At 42.0% G+C, this 14522-nt stretch overlaps 1 protein-coding gene across 5 annotated transcripts in view; it reads left to right on the top strand.

Annotated features, from left to right (window-relative positions):
• Nucleotides 1–14522, top strand: part of rnf32 (ring finger protein 32) — a 62778-nt gene that overhangs the window by 13081 nt on the left and 35175 nt on the right. Inside the window, exon 1 of one of the 5 annotated variants that reach the window (XM_077624082.1) lies at nucleotides 11740–11823. The exons of the other annotated variants lie outside the window; for them this stretch is intronic. The gene's annotated coding sequence lies outside the window, so the exon portion shown is untranslated. Of the gene's footprint in view, nucleotides 1–11739; nucleotides 11824–14522 lie in introns of those variants that run through there. 5 annotated transcript variants of the gene reach the window in all.

Here is a 14522-nt window from a genome sequence, read left to right as displayed (position 1 = left end):
CCTCTATTTTGCATATTTCACATTTCCATCCAAGTTTAATTTCCCCACCGTTATCAACTAAAAACAACCCCCCCCCAAAAAATGTTATGCCACTCACTACCACTTGTGGACCTTCTGTCATTCCGCAGAACAATAAACTTGCGCCGAATAGGGCGTTTATTTTCTCCTCGAACCGAGAGGGGTTCACAGAGTTTCTCAGCTTTTTCTCCTTTTTTTTTTTTAACCATAAGCAGCGTGGGTGTTAATAGCGTGCGGCTCAGAGAAGTGCGCTCAACTATGTTAAGAGCATTACTGGAAGTAAAGGGAATTACAATGGGGATGATGTTTGCATTTTTCAGAGAAAAAGTCTGCACACCCATGTTTAAATAGCATTATTTGTGTGTACTACTGTATCATGGCGAGAACCAAGGGTGAACCTGTCATTGGACTACGATGAAGTCATCACCTAGAGATGATTTGGGGAGCCTATAGGGGGCACTGGGGTGCTAATCTAACCCTGAGCTGTTGTTCTGTGCTTCCATTCATTCACATGCCTGTTTTTAGGCTCAAGTCAAAGTGATGCTAAGTTGATTTTCTTTCTCCTTCCCTGAGATCGAACTGCTTTCCTCTGTGCAATCAAAAAAACAGGGAGGATTTCTCTGGAGGGGGGGTTTTGCGGGGGCTGAGGGTCCGCCATCAGCAATGTCTAATCAGGGCTTGATTGGCACCCTGCGTAGAATCGGCCTGTAAATCACCCGCGTGTCAAGTGCTCTTTAAACGGAATGGGAATCACGTCATTTGTTCTTTTAGCGTTTATTTTTTTTCACTGATTTTTATTTTTTTTGATGCTGTGCTGTTTGCTGCCTAAGGAATAGCAGAGGCATAATGATTTGGAATTTGATTGGATTTAATGTTGCCTCACTGAGTGGACGCCTTTGCAGGCTGCATTTAATCAAGGCACTGGTTTACAGGGTTTAGGAAAGAGGTTTAAATCCGTACTTGCTCTCTAAAATAACAACAATGGAATTAGCCCAGACTAGTTTTCAGTTCCCCAATTCCGCTCCTCTTTGTATAAGGGAATATTCTCTATTGGACCAAAGTCTGTATACTTGGACCAGTTTTCCACGAACCTTGACTCAGCCTCAGTGGCAAAACTCTTTGTATTGTAAAATTAGCAAAAATGAAGTTGGCCCACTGTAGTTCTCAGGGACTCATAGTTTTTTGAGGCTGTCCGTGTCGGTCATTGGCGGGTTCCACTTCACGATATTTGTTCCATCTCGCCGATGTTCGTGGCGGTTCCCAATGGAACGCCAACATTTCGTCGTGGGGAAAGAAATGAACAAAGCCCGCCCGGTGTTGTGTGTGCACACGACTAATGTAGCATGCCAGCACCGAGTGTGACAAAGACGAATGAGGCAACGAAAGAGGAGGGGACGCTTCAACAGCGCTCGACCCTCCGACACCAATTAGCAGATTGATTACGCGCCCGAGAGACGAGCGGACGCGCGTCAATCGGCACCGCGCGAGGCCAACGGCAGGAAGGAGGGATGGCTTTTTTTCCCCGCCCGTGTACCTGGAATGCCAAAGCTGGGGAACAAGAGGCGGATCCAGGATTGCCATACAGAGGCAACCATCCGTGCGGCGGGTGCGCGGCGACACCCTGGAACGTGACGGATGTCGGGGAACCTCGGCTAATGTGGGCCACTTTAGGGCTGCCGATTCCACTTTGGCGACCGGCAGATTAGAGCTCCAGTAGTGAGACAAATGACACTAAACTTGCGGCAAGTCAAAATGGCCGATTACGTGCGACTTTTTTGTAGTTCTACCCGTGTTACATTGACGTACCGAGTTTCGTGGTGCTAACTGATAAGGTTGACTTTTTCAAAGAGGATAATTGGGCGAAAATGTAGGAAAGAAAGTCAACAAAACACGATTTTTGTGGTGATTTTTTTGTGGGTTTGTAGATGATAGACTTGACACCATGATTTTGTGTTGCGAGTTCGAACTCGGTTCAGGTGCTGAATTAGTTGATGTTGACTAAGCAAATGCACCCAAAAAAGATGACATACTTATTTTTGCCTTATTTTTGGTTCTTGAGATTTTTTTAAAAGTAAATCAATCATTTATGTAATCACGTGGCTCCAATTTAAACACGTTCATCAGTAGTAGACATGAAGCGTTTTACAGTCAAATTTTTTGGCATCCATTGAACAAAAACACGAGTAGGATTTGTTGTTCGAGACAGCGTCGGAGTCACGAGCAGGGTCGGAGAGCTGAGTCGTCTCCGGCCGAGCCGTGATTCGATTTGGGAGCCATTAGGTGCTGCTTCTCTTCGGCCCGTACGCCGTGCGGCGTGCGGTGCGCGGCGCTATGGCTCGCTAAGAGGATGAGACCATGACATCACCTCTCTTTCCGAATACCTCCTGGGTGCATGAATGAATAGGAGAGAAGCAAAGAGAGCAATTTGGAAGATTAAAAACATTTGTGGCGCCTGATTCGGAAGATCTATCGCGTGGCGTTTTGCCCCTCTCGCACACACACACGTACGCGCACACACGTACGCACACAATACACTTTTCTTGTTATGAGCTTCAGACAAGGTCAAAGCTTATTAAAAAGTGGCCATTAACATTCCCACTCTTCCTCCACCCGCCTGGCAATTATTTGCCAAGTCATGACGGAACGCTGAGCAATGTTTCTCATGAGTCACGGCGTTTGTTGCACTCGCACCTTTCCGTAAGTTGAATCACGGCGCCCTTGTTAAACGGTTGTGAGGTGGTCACGGGGGGGAAAAATTTTAAAAAAAAGAAAAAAAAGTCGTATTTGTTGACGAAAGCGGTCTCATATGTGTATTTATATATTTTCCCCCATAATTTCTTAACTAAGTGCCATTTTTGGGTGATGTAGTCGTATACATACTTTATATATTTGTCCAGAATAGGTCTGATTAATGAGTATTTGAGTTTCTCTAACAATAATGTGGCTTTTGAGGTAAATAATGCTATTTTTTTTTCAATAGAATATCATTTTTTGTCTTTGAATTTTGGATCAATCAATTAAAAGACGTCAAATGACGTCTTCATTATTCTCCCCCAAAGTCATAATCAGACAAGAATCAACTCATTTTATGTTACAGGGTCATATTTTTCGGAAATGAGAGCTATTTCCAACTACAAATTATAATATTAAAATGAAGCTACATCATTTGCGAGAAAATAATGTTACTTATTTAGGGGAAATGGGTCATAGTAGTAAAAATGTATCATCTTAACGCCATTAACAATTAGCTTGCTGTGCCTAACTTGCCTAGTGAGAAAGACAGCATTTTTTTATCAAATGAATAGATGCATCCTATGGTGATTATTGTGCTTTCCTGGGAAGAAAGTTTAATGACTAGGTGAGAATTTTCGGGGGATTGCCACCTTTATAATGAAGGTAAACACCCCAGTTGGCATCAACACATTCAGATTTTTATCTCTCGCCAATGTCGTTATGTCATGCTAAGAAATGGTTTTTGGTGAGGTTTAACGTTATAGTATTACCTATCCAAACTACCAGTCTACTGTAAAATAGTTATTATAGTTTTGCGTGACGTCAACTTGTTTTGCGGGCCTTGTGATTATCGCGGTTTGTGTTTGGAGCTTTAATTGGAATCATCTTTTGATGAGGGAGAGGCCCAACTACAGAAAGCCTCATGCACACCTCAACTATACTTTATTACTTTTTTTTTGCGGTCAGCTAAGTCAAGAGAGACATGAAGGGGTGCTGTGAAGTTTTCACAATTAAATATCATCAAGAGAGTGTTTTTTATAGGCTTAAAAAAAGCATGAAAAGGAAATTGCATCAAAATCGGATTTGTTTTTAGTATTTCCTTTGCTTTACATCAAGCTAAGTCATTGGATTCTAGTAGTCGTATTCACCATTTTGGGGTCATTTTACTAGCGTGAATTCATAATTGTTTGCTGATCAATGTGTCAGAGTTTATAATAGTCAAATTAATTTCTGGGATAAAAGCAACCGTCATTTTCTAAAATAACTGCAATGTAGTTGTGGCAGTCTTTTATCATTAAAATTACATCGTGTGTGCATGGATTTTACTCTCGTAAAATAAACTCAGCTGTTTCCATGTCTGCCAGTCCTCCCTGTTTCTAGGGATTTGGCCGTCAAAGATAGTCAACAACTCTAAAAACCACTACCAGGTATGATTGGGCCACTTGGAACAAAAGTTCTCCATTTCAGTTTTTCTAGTCTACAGGACAGAGAATTTGGTTAGTGCAGTAGTGGTCCAAATCCACATCAAATCTGCTTATAGTTCATAAACAACATGACAAAACATCCGATGCTATTATAATTGAGCCACCGTGAACCTTTTCGGGGTGGTGTCAATTTTTGGATGACATTTGAACATCCAATCTGTCATCCAGCTGACCCCAATGACCTTTTATAGCCCATTTGGACAACTGTGATAGCACTCTGTCTTCTCCTTCTGCCATCTCCGCCTCTCTGTCTCTCTTTCTCTCTCTTTTTCTCGCTCGCTCCCAGTGATGTAATGCTCATCCCCAGACAAAAACGGTTTTGATATTACATCATGGCTTCCAAACCTGAGCGCGCATGCGCACCCTCACACGCATTTGGGCTAATGAAGCAGCTCAGCCTCCATTGTTGACGTTCAGCAGCCTTTCACAACTTGTGAATGTGGCGCTAATTTGGCTTTTTTTTCGCATCATTTAGCACACGCTTTACACTCAGCATCGTCTCCAGTGTATCCTTTTTTTGATGTCAGGCTGCAGGAAAGAAGCAATTAGAGACCGTCTCGGTTTCTATCCTCCGTATCGTACATTGGGCTTCCTGTGGGATACGCTCAATAATAAATGGCGTGCGTTTTTCTTCGGATGGGAAATCACGGGAGCTTGCCAATGTCGTCGTCGTGGGGAAAGCCTGTGTTTTCACGGCACCCTGCGTGTCCTCGCACGCTCTGAAAAAATAAAAGACCCACCAATGATGCACGTCAATCATCCGTGATAATTACGTATTTGGCAGAGTGTAATTACAGGGTACATGCCCTTAGATCAATAGCAAGTTATTTTATTGGGTTTTAGCTAACAATGTCATATAGATAGAAATGATATTTGATTGACGTTTTTTTAATGGTTACATGGAAATGAAGCTGTAGTTGTTGGAGTTCTTTGTTTATGCAAGAATGTATGTGATTTATCTATGATTTTAAAGATAGTGTTTCAATTATGTCACAATGGTGACCTGTTGACATGAGTTATATTTTGAAATTCCGATATTTCGGGGTTTGACTCTACTTTCCCAAACGGCTAAGTATGTGGAAGGAATAATACTCCTCCTTTGGGCGTATATTGCCGTTGTGCCTTTTTGCGAGCAGTGAGAGTCGCTTGGGCTGTAATATTAGTTGTTGTCACTGGCAATTAGGGATTCCCTCAATGACAGGCTGCTGTGTTTTATGGGCTTAAAGTGCTGATATTGATGGTGGGGTAATAGTTTAAATAGTATTTGAAGTAATGGGCTATGGGTTAAACCAGAAGGTTAAATAAATAAATAAACGCTAGCCATTAAATGTAGAATCTGGACATAAACGTGAGTTTTTATTGTGTCATTAAGCCACTTTATTCATATGTAAGTCTGTGGGAAGTCAGATACACAAGACTGAGTTGAGATGAGATAATAAACCCTCAATTTAACTCCTCTAAAGTGACCCACTGTAATCATCTTATTGGAACATTTTACTTCGAGGAGTTCCCCACGGCTCAATCCCGCCACGCATGTCATTTAAATAATGCTTGCAGTAAGTCATAACACTGGGCTATCTGCATTTGTCATTTTACAGGACTGGAATTTTTTTTACTGTAGTTCAATGACTTCTAGGTCAAACGTTAATGTTGTAGTGGTTCAAGTACTGGCATGAAATTCAGTACTTGTTCATTTTTTATGATATACTACATTAACTTTTACTAAGTGACATGGAATTGAGCCGTTGAGAACTGTTATTGTTTTAGAGGAATACTGGATTTTGCTACTGTGGCTTACTAGCTAACGCATTAAGGTTAGTTCAATAGTGGTCCACGACAATCATCTAAATTCAGCATTCATCAAACGCCAACGTTTCCCCACGCCGACCTCCCTCGTAAAGGCTTTTGCCTCATTTCAGACTTCCTCTCACCCCCTCCCCAGCCTCCCGTGTGGATGCGAACGTATCGCTGATATCTTTCGATCGAGGACTCGGCCGCGCTCGCAATCACAGCGTCTTTGTTCGTCTCATGTTGTGGAAAGCTCCTTTGACAGAGCGCCGTGATGAATCACCTGTGCCGAGGCTTGTGGGAAAACGAGGCCTTCAGATCCCATCGTCCCCGCGCTCCTCCTCCTCCTCCTACGTCGTCTTCTTCTTCTTCTTCAGTGGAAAAAACAACAACATTCAATTCATTTTGCGCCGCTCTTTCATGTCGTCCCGCGCACACACTTGTTTTAAAAAGTCCTTTTTCCCTATTGTGGCAAAGCAAATATGAGGCGGGTTTAGCTCATAAAAGGCAAGCGCTTTTACTCGCTTAAGGTGCTGACGGACTAAACGCACTCTGTTGTGTTGGCGGCTTAGAAAAACAAAAACGAGGACAAGGGTTAAAAAAGAAAAGAAAAAAAAACGGCCAGCAAATTAAGTGGCGCAGGATTCCGATTCCTTTCCCAGTCGGCGCTAAAAACAATCCTGACACGCCCACTTTGCCTTTTTTTTCATCCCGGAACTCTTTCAAGTCGCTCGATTTCTCCCATCGTCTTACTTGGAGATTCCTTATATCAACTGGAAAGAGGCGAATATAAACTTGCAGGCGTCTTAGCGTGTGAGCACACGATCAACTCCGGGGTGTTTTGTTCCGAAGACCCGACACTCCCTCCAGGCAGGCGAAGTTCGAGGCCGTCGACCCCCAGGGGAAAAAAAAACCCATTTGCATGCATCCCGTGCATTCACAAAGACGGGTAACAAAAACTAATTTGATATCAGACGTTCTCCATTTGAACTCTTGTCCGTTTCTTTATATGTATTTAGTCGTTATTTTTGCTAACAGAGTTTGTATGCTCCCTCTTTTGTGCTCCAGTTAAAAACCAATTGCCAATCTAAACTAACTTTGCGAGTAATTGTAATGCATGAACCTTTAGACCAGGGGTGTCAGACTCGGGTTGGTTCGCGGGCCGCTTTAACGTCAACTTGATTTCACATGGGCCGGACCATTTTAGATATAATATTTAGATATTTTTTTTATAAATGGATTAAAAGAACTGGATTAAAAGCCCTGAATATTCAGTTTTTTATAGATCTTTCTTTTAGCTTTTTTTTTAAATATATTTTTAGATTTTACAAAATGCTTTTGAACTAAAAACACAGAAAAATGGATTACAAAATGACAATTATTGATTTAAAAGGGGGAAAATCAGGAAATTTAATATACATCTATACTCTTCATTTTGATTTGATCCTAAAACAGAAAGTCGGCACTGATGATTTACTTTTCCGGGCCACACTAAATCATGCGGTGGGCCAGATTTGGCCCCTGGGCCACCACTTTGACACACGTGCTTTAGACAAAGGCTCGAATAAGTCAATCACATGATCGCTTGGCTTTACACTGGACAAAACATAGCAATGTACGTCGTCCTTGCCCAATATGCTTTAATTAGTAGCAAGTGGCCAGAAAAAGGGAATTGATGGAAGCAGACACTTTGTACCTGCCAGTTGTGCAGCCATCACTCAGTCCAGTGCTCTAAATGCAGACATAACAAGCTGCACACACACACATACACACACACACACACACACACACACTCACACACACACACTCACACACACACAGATTAGCCCAAAGCAAACAGTGACAATGTCAACGTCAAAGCAAATAGGTTTAATTTTCAACAAAACATACTCTTGTGTCATTTACAGCTAAAATTAACAGCAGTGATTTTCAATTTCAATGACATGCATGGCAGGAGCATGAGCAGGTCCAAATTGAGGGAATACCGTGTCATAGATGAAAAGATGTTTTTTGAGAATGATAGGCCAAATAGTGAACTTCAGTTGAAGTAGTAATGTGAATTGGGAAAAAATATTTAGTGAGCGTAACTCATTTTTTTTGTATTTCCACCATTATGACCAGGTCATTTGTGCGTTTTTGTACAAATTCATCGTGTCTTACTAATTGTGACAACCTTTTTGAACAGTTCATCAAAAAGCCGAGCGTACGTTGCCAAATAGTGAGTTTCAGTCCATGTGGTGGTTTTGTCTATCAATCATAAGGCATTTAGGAACTGTTTATAAAGCTTTATTGTAACCTTTTGCAGCTTTTGTAATGGAGGTGGTTAAATAGTGCAGGTGTGCCTAATGAAAAGGCCGCCAAGTGCGGATCTTCCTTTGGTCTGGCCTTGAATGCATCTTTTCCCTTTTATTGCATCCTCCAATCACTTGAATACAGAGGGGCATGTTTCAACATTTCAACAAGGGGCGCCGCTATTTAGTCCCCCGTCCGATTACTTTTTAAGGAATTCTTTTCTCATTCGCCCTGAATGAAGGCGCTGTGTACAATTAAGGCACTTTTTTTTTGGGAGGCGGACAAACCCATGCTGTCTGCAGAACGGGGAGGCCTGACACCTGGGCAAACACGCGTCTGTCATCGGCCAAGGAAGCCGCCGAGCAACCTGCTCGTTTTTTTTTGTCAGCGCACAAAAGAAAATGCCTGAAATTAATTTAGCACTCAGCATTCATCTCGCGGCGCAGGGCTTAAGGCCTCATTGGGTGCTTGCGAAAGCAGCAGAAAAGGGGGCTTCACGGAAGAATTCGCAGCCCAGCACGGCTAAGACGTGACATGTCGGGCAAAGTATGCGCATCCTGTTAATTCAGACGCGGGGCTAATACCTGGGATCTCGGCACTCTTCTGATCTGGCGGGGAACTTAATGGCGGGCTTCTCCAGTCGGACGGACGGTCGGGTAATTGGCGCTTTGTCGGACCGCCGATTCCATCAGACTTGGCGCGAATAGCCTCGCTTTTTCAAGTGCAGAGAACTCTCGGTCGTCCTTTGGTCCAATTTGAAACGTGCTCAAAAAATAGGTTTCAAAGGAAAGACTTGGCAACAATAAGTTTAAATATGCAGTTTTTTTTACTGGATTAAAATCCCTGAATATTCAGTTTTTTATAGATCTAAAACAATGTTTATTTTAGGTTTTTTTAATATATTTTTAGATTTTACAAAATGATTTTTGAACTAAAAACACAGAAAAAATGATTAAAAAATTACAATTATTGATTTAAAAAGGGAAAAATCAGGAAATGTAACATACATCTATACTCCATTTTAATTTGATCCTAAAACAGAAAGTCGGCACTCATGATTTACTTTCCCGGGCCACACAAACTGATGCGGCGGGCCAGATTTGGCCCCTGGGCCGCCACTTTGACACACGTGGTCTACACAGTCAGTGTATCTTTACTGTCTTTAAGTTTCTAATCCAAACTGTGACTTAATTTACATAGTCATGAAATGACATCTGTCATAAGCATTTATTAATTTTCAGAATGGTGTCATATAATCATAAATTATTGATAGTCTTATGACATTGTCAGGATGTGCGTTCAAATAGTATAACCAAATGACTCATTTTAATTGGATAACTTTCATATTAAAACATAGATTTTCACGTCTTCCCCCCGTAACGATTGACGTCCAATCCATTCAAATGAAACCGCCATTTTGGTGGACGAATCCAAGAAAACGAAACCGTTGGGAAAAACTTTTCAGGCGAGGCATATATCATCCTTTTGACTGAAAACCAGCGTATGGAAACATTAGCATATGAAAATAGCAGCATGAGAAGCTCCAAAAAGCTTAGCGCGGATCGCCGTCATTGTCCCCGAAGGTAATTGAGTAATTAAGAATTCCGTCCCGCCGGACAAATCCCTCAATGCGTCCACTGCGCGTCGTCCGGGACCCCCTTTCAGCGACAGGTTAGCCACCGGGGCAGATTAAGGCCGGCCGGCCGGCTAATACGGCCCGCTTGTATGGAGCCCATGTCGGGTCGGGCCTGTTGAATGGTGGCTTATGGCGGCTAAAGAGCTGGAGAGGAGGCAATCCTCCGGGGATTACTCTTCACCTTCTCCCTCAAGTGGGAAATCAAAACAGTCTGGAGCGTCCGGGGATCATCCACAAACACATTCCACAACTTTTGGACAATATTTGACGCTCCCCAATGACACTGAGGCTTTTTTTTGCCTCCTTCCACCAAGGGCCACTCTGAGAGGATTAGTGTAAGTAAGTCGCGGCCATAATGAAATCATGGGCTGAGGAGCTCTCGGGAGGATTTTGATACAAAAGAGACCCGAATTGCTTTCTCTTTTTGTCCATTTTTTTTTCTCCAAGCGTGATCTGTAAGTTGTGAAGAACATGGAGAGTGGGGAAATCACCAGTCGGGCGTTGGGTGAATTGACGTATTTTTTGGGGGTGAAATTAGGAGCATTTTTTGTAGCGTTAAGGGTTTGGTTTGGAAAAAAAAAAGTCAAATTTCTCTTTGTAATTTTAAGTGAAAACTATGGATGAAGGTAGGATTAATGGAAAAGTGGCGTCAATTGAAAATATGGGATTCTTAAAGAAAATTTAGATAACTTCACATGTCTGTTTTTGAAAAATAGGTTTTGCATTTACAATTTTGTAGTGTTTTCATAAAATATACATTTATCAGTGATGTTGACAATAGTTTTTCAAACATTTTTCCTTAGTAAGAAGTTGGATTTTTTCCCCCTGACAGTGTAGATCTAAAGGACCAACATTAAAGAAAAATAATGTAATATTCATTTCAGAAATTTTGGATTTCACAAAGATGAAATAATTTTTACATAAGATCTAAAAATGTCCCATTCAAAACATTTTGGGACTATATTTATGACCAAGAAAATGATTAATCTGCAGTTTTTACACTAGCTCCCCCCCATGAATTTTTACAGTAAGATCTCTTCCAGAGTGAGCGTCAAAAATTTGGACACGCTCTGATTCATAATTTGGGGTAAAACTGTCCCCCCCCAGCCTCTCATCCTCCTCAGCAGCGGAACACATCATCTTGGCGTTAATCTGCATCCTCTCTTTGGGATTACACAACTCACACACATTCGCTGTCACATCATGTCTCAATTAGACCCCAACCCAAGACGCCCCCCCATCCTGTCTCTCACACCGTGAGCGTTTACTTCAATAGGTTTCTACTTCCTATTTTCTCCCACTTCCGTTGGCTGTATTAAATTCTCAGCGCCAGGAGCCATTTTGAAAGGATTCTTGACGCGGAACGTTTTAGTCCCCGAATCAAAGAATGAATAGGTTTTGTCCAATCCAACAACAGAGGGTGCTTGAGCGAAAGAGAGGGAAAGTAGAACCCACCTGGGATTGAACCCTCGCTCTTCGAACTGTGAGGCAGATGTACTGACCATCATTGAATGGAATTCTATTCCATTCTGTCTCCATGGTTTTTTTTTACAGTCCAATGCCAACTTTTCTCCTTAAAACACATGTTTTGTTGAATTTTTTGGGGTGCCATGTTTGGATAAAATAGCATGCTTTTAGCGAATGACAATATTTAAGATCAGGTATGGCTACACACGCTCTGTCTTGTGACCCCAAGCTGTTATTATCATATGTTCAGGATGCGGTCACGCCTTCAACGGCTGAATTTAAGAGTCAAAGTCCAAGTGGCTTTCTGATCGATCAAAACCTGACAGAGTTGCCCCGTTTGTCAATAGGTTTCTACCGGCGCCCATTTCTACAAACGTCGTTTCTCCCCAAGTCGCCGTTGACGAGGTACGCTTTCATTGGGGGACCGGCGGTCGCATTCCTCAGGTCGACTCGACCGCCACTTCCGAGGAATGTTTTCGCCGCGGCGGTTTAATCATTAACGCGCCGCGTAGAGTCTGCGCTCTTATCGGCGCCATAACAAAGTATTTATGGTGGTCCCGTGATTGATGCGTGTTGTTGCTGTGGTAGCAAGGCTCCTTGTTACAAGTGGATATGTGTCACCTGCCACAATCTGCTGTCTTTGGTAAAAATTGAGTATTTTAGATATTATTCATCATTTTTTACAGTAGATTTCTTTGGGTGGGTTGAATAGATTTCTCAGGAAAAAATATATTTGCGATGAAAAAAAAGTTGAGAATTAGTGTTGTGTATTTTACTTTCCAAATTTTTTAAATATATCCAATTTTGTAATTGGATATAATGATAATGTTTATTTTTTTTACGAATATAGTGTAGTTTATCTAGAAAAAAGTCATATTTTTTGAAGAATGTTATTATTTCATTGAAGAAAATTGTTATTTCATATTCATAACAAACGTTTTTGGAAGAAAGTTCTTGCACTGATTTTTTTAATCAATATTTTTTAACAAAATATTGTTTTTCTTTGAGAAAGTCATAAGAAAAGAGCATAAAACCATATTTTAATTTTATATCTGGGTTTTATAAAGAGACAGGGTTGTATTATTAAAGTTTGATTTTATTAGATCTAGAATTGCATTTCCTAATCTTACATAGGGAGAAAAGGTTGTTTCTTTTAATATGAAGATTTTTTTCTCCCCTTTTTTCAATATGAGTGCATGCATTAATGATCACGATGACATCCGGGACCCTCGCCCCGACGGCCCCTTCTTTCACTCCAAATCAAAGACGATCGAACCCCCCCAAAACCTAAAAAAAAAAAGTTCATTAGCAAAGCGGATGCTCTAAGTCAAAATAAATGAGGCGAGAGTTTGCAAACCTAAGCCGGCGTGGCCGGCGATTGGGCGACTGGTTTGAAAGAGGGGCCTTTTGAGGACCAAGCCCCAATCCTAATGTTTGCGCTGGTTGTTGCCCCGGGTGCGTGTGAAATGCTCGGCGCGGACAAAGTAGAGCGCGGCCGGTGCCCACGCTCCATTGTCCCGCCGGCGGCTAAAGAGCTCTCTTCACGGCTCCGGCAAACACGCTCTCCAGACTCTTGGCATATCTCTGAAGATCCTCCTTTTGTGCGCCCCAAAACTCTCAAGGAGAGCGTCGGGGGAGAGCGGGCAGGGCCGGTGAAAAGGCTTAAGTGTCTCACCCACCACCCCCGCCAACGCACACCTCCTGGCCACGTGATAATTACGCCCAGACACTTTTCAGTGAGTAAATTGCAACACGGCCCAAATCGTCAATGGCCGCCGAGGAGCCCGGGGTCCCTCTTTGTGCGACGCCCACAAAAGGGAAATGTTCTGTCGATACCTTCAAATGATGGCTTTGAAAGCAAAGGGGGAGAAATAAGGGTCATTAAAGCTAACATGCTAACTTTGACATACCTAATATGCATATATGGATTTTGACAGTTTTTATGCAAGTGAACAAATTAGCATTAAACATCACAAATTTGAGCGAAAAGTCAATCTATCTTAATCTTTGCAGGGAGCGGGGCACTTCCTGGAAGTGCGTTTGGGTGTCAAAAATGAAAATGAAGAGCTGCAGGGCATCAGAAGGGATAATTTGCCAAATTAGTAGTTTGCTTTTTTTTTTTAAATTGCTATGAGCTGAGGTCCCTCGTGCAGACAGACAACTCTGTTATTACGTGTAATTGTATAAGTCAATACGATACTGGAAAACATTTTGATAATGGCTTATCAAAACACTAGGCAGTGTACATAACGGTGACGTCATGTAATAAATAATTGGAGCTGCTATTGCGTCATATAGGCAACTATGAGAATTGGAGTTAGCCCAGTCTAATTCTTAGAAGCTTAATTGCATTTATTGCCTTTTATTAAGAGTTATTGGCGGCCATTGATGGTGTTGGACATTTGATGCATTTTAAGTGCAATGGAGTAACTGACAACTATAGTGGGCTAACTCCATTTAAATTCAGTCTTTTATTGATAGACGTCCAATCACAATAATACATAACTTGTACTTTTTGGGATGTATTTGAGCTCCTGAGAGCCAGAGTGGGCTAACTGTTTTTTTTTCCGGAATATATCCTTTTTAATCAATTGCCCAAGTTAATAGTTGTTACCCATAACCAGTCTAGAATGGGGTTTCTCCATTACTGTGCAACTCCATCATTGTCATGCGACAAGATTGTACGTTTTTGCGTCAGACGTGATGCACGTCGGTCGTCGTCCACGTCGCCCAACGAGGTAACGGATGAAACGAAGGAGAGAATGGCCGCCACGCCGAGGTGACATTAACAAGACGGTAATCTCCTTGGAATTTCCTCGGCATGTTAGCCTTACAGAGGGGACTGGGACAGCCGGACAGTGGAGTTGAAAGGTCAACGGGTTCAGTTTGTCCAGGCCCATCTGTCGCCCTATTGACACATAGCACCCCCCCACCCCAACCACTTTCGTCTTTGCGACCAGCAGACTACATAGAAACAAAAAAGATCACATTTTATTTCCTAAGAGAAGCATTTTCTGCTATTTTCATTTCAAATGAAAGCGCTCTGCAAATAGACCTTCTTTTTGGGCTAAAAATAGATTCCGCACGCACCTATGCTAAAAGTC

Source organism: Stigmatopora argus, chromosome 17 (genome assembly GCF_051989625.1).
Source record: "Stigmatopora argus isolate UIUO_Sarg chromosome 17, RoL_Sarg_1.0, whole genome shotgun sequence".
Taxonomy (NCBI): domain Eukaryota; kingdom Metazoa; phylum Chordata; class Actinopteri; order Syngnathiformes; family Syngnathidae; genus Stigmatopora; species Stigmatopora argus.
This window is presented reverse-complemented; position numbering and strand designations above follow the sequence as displayed.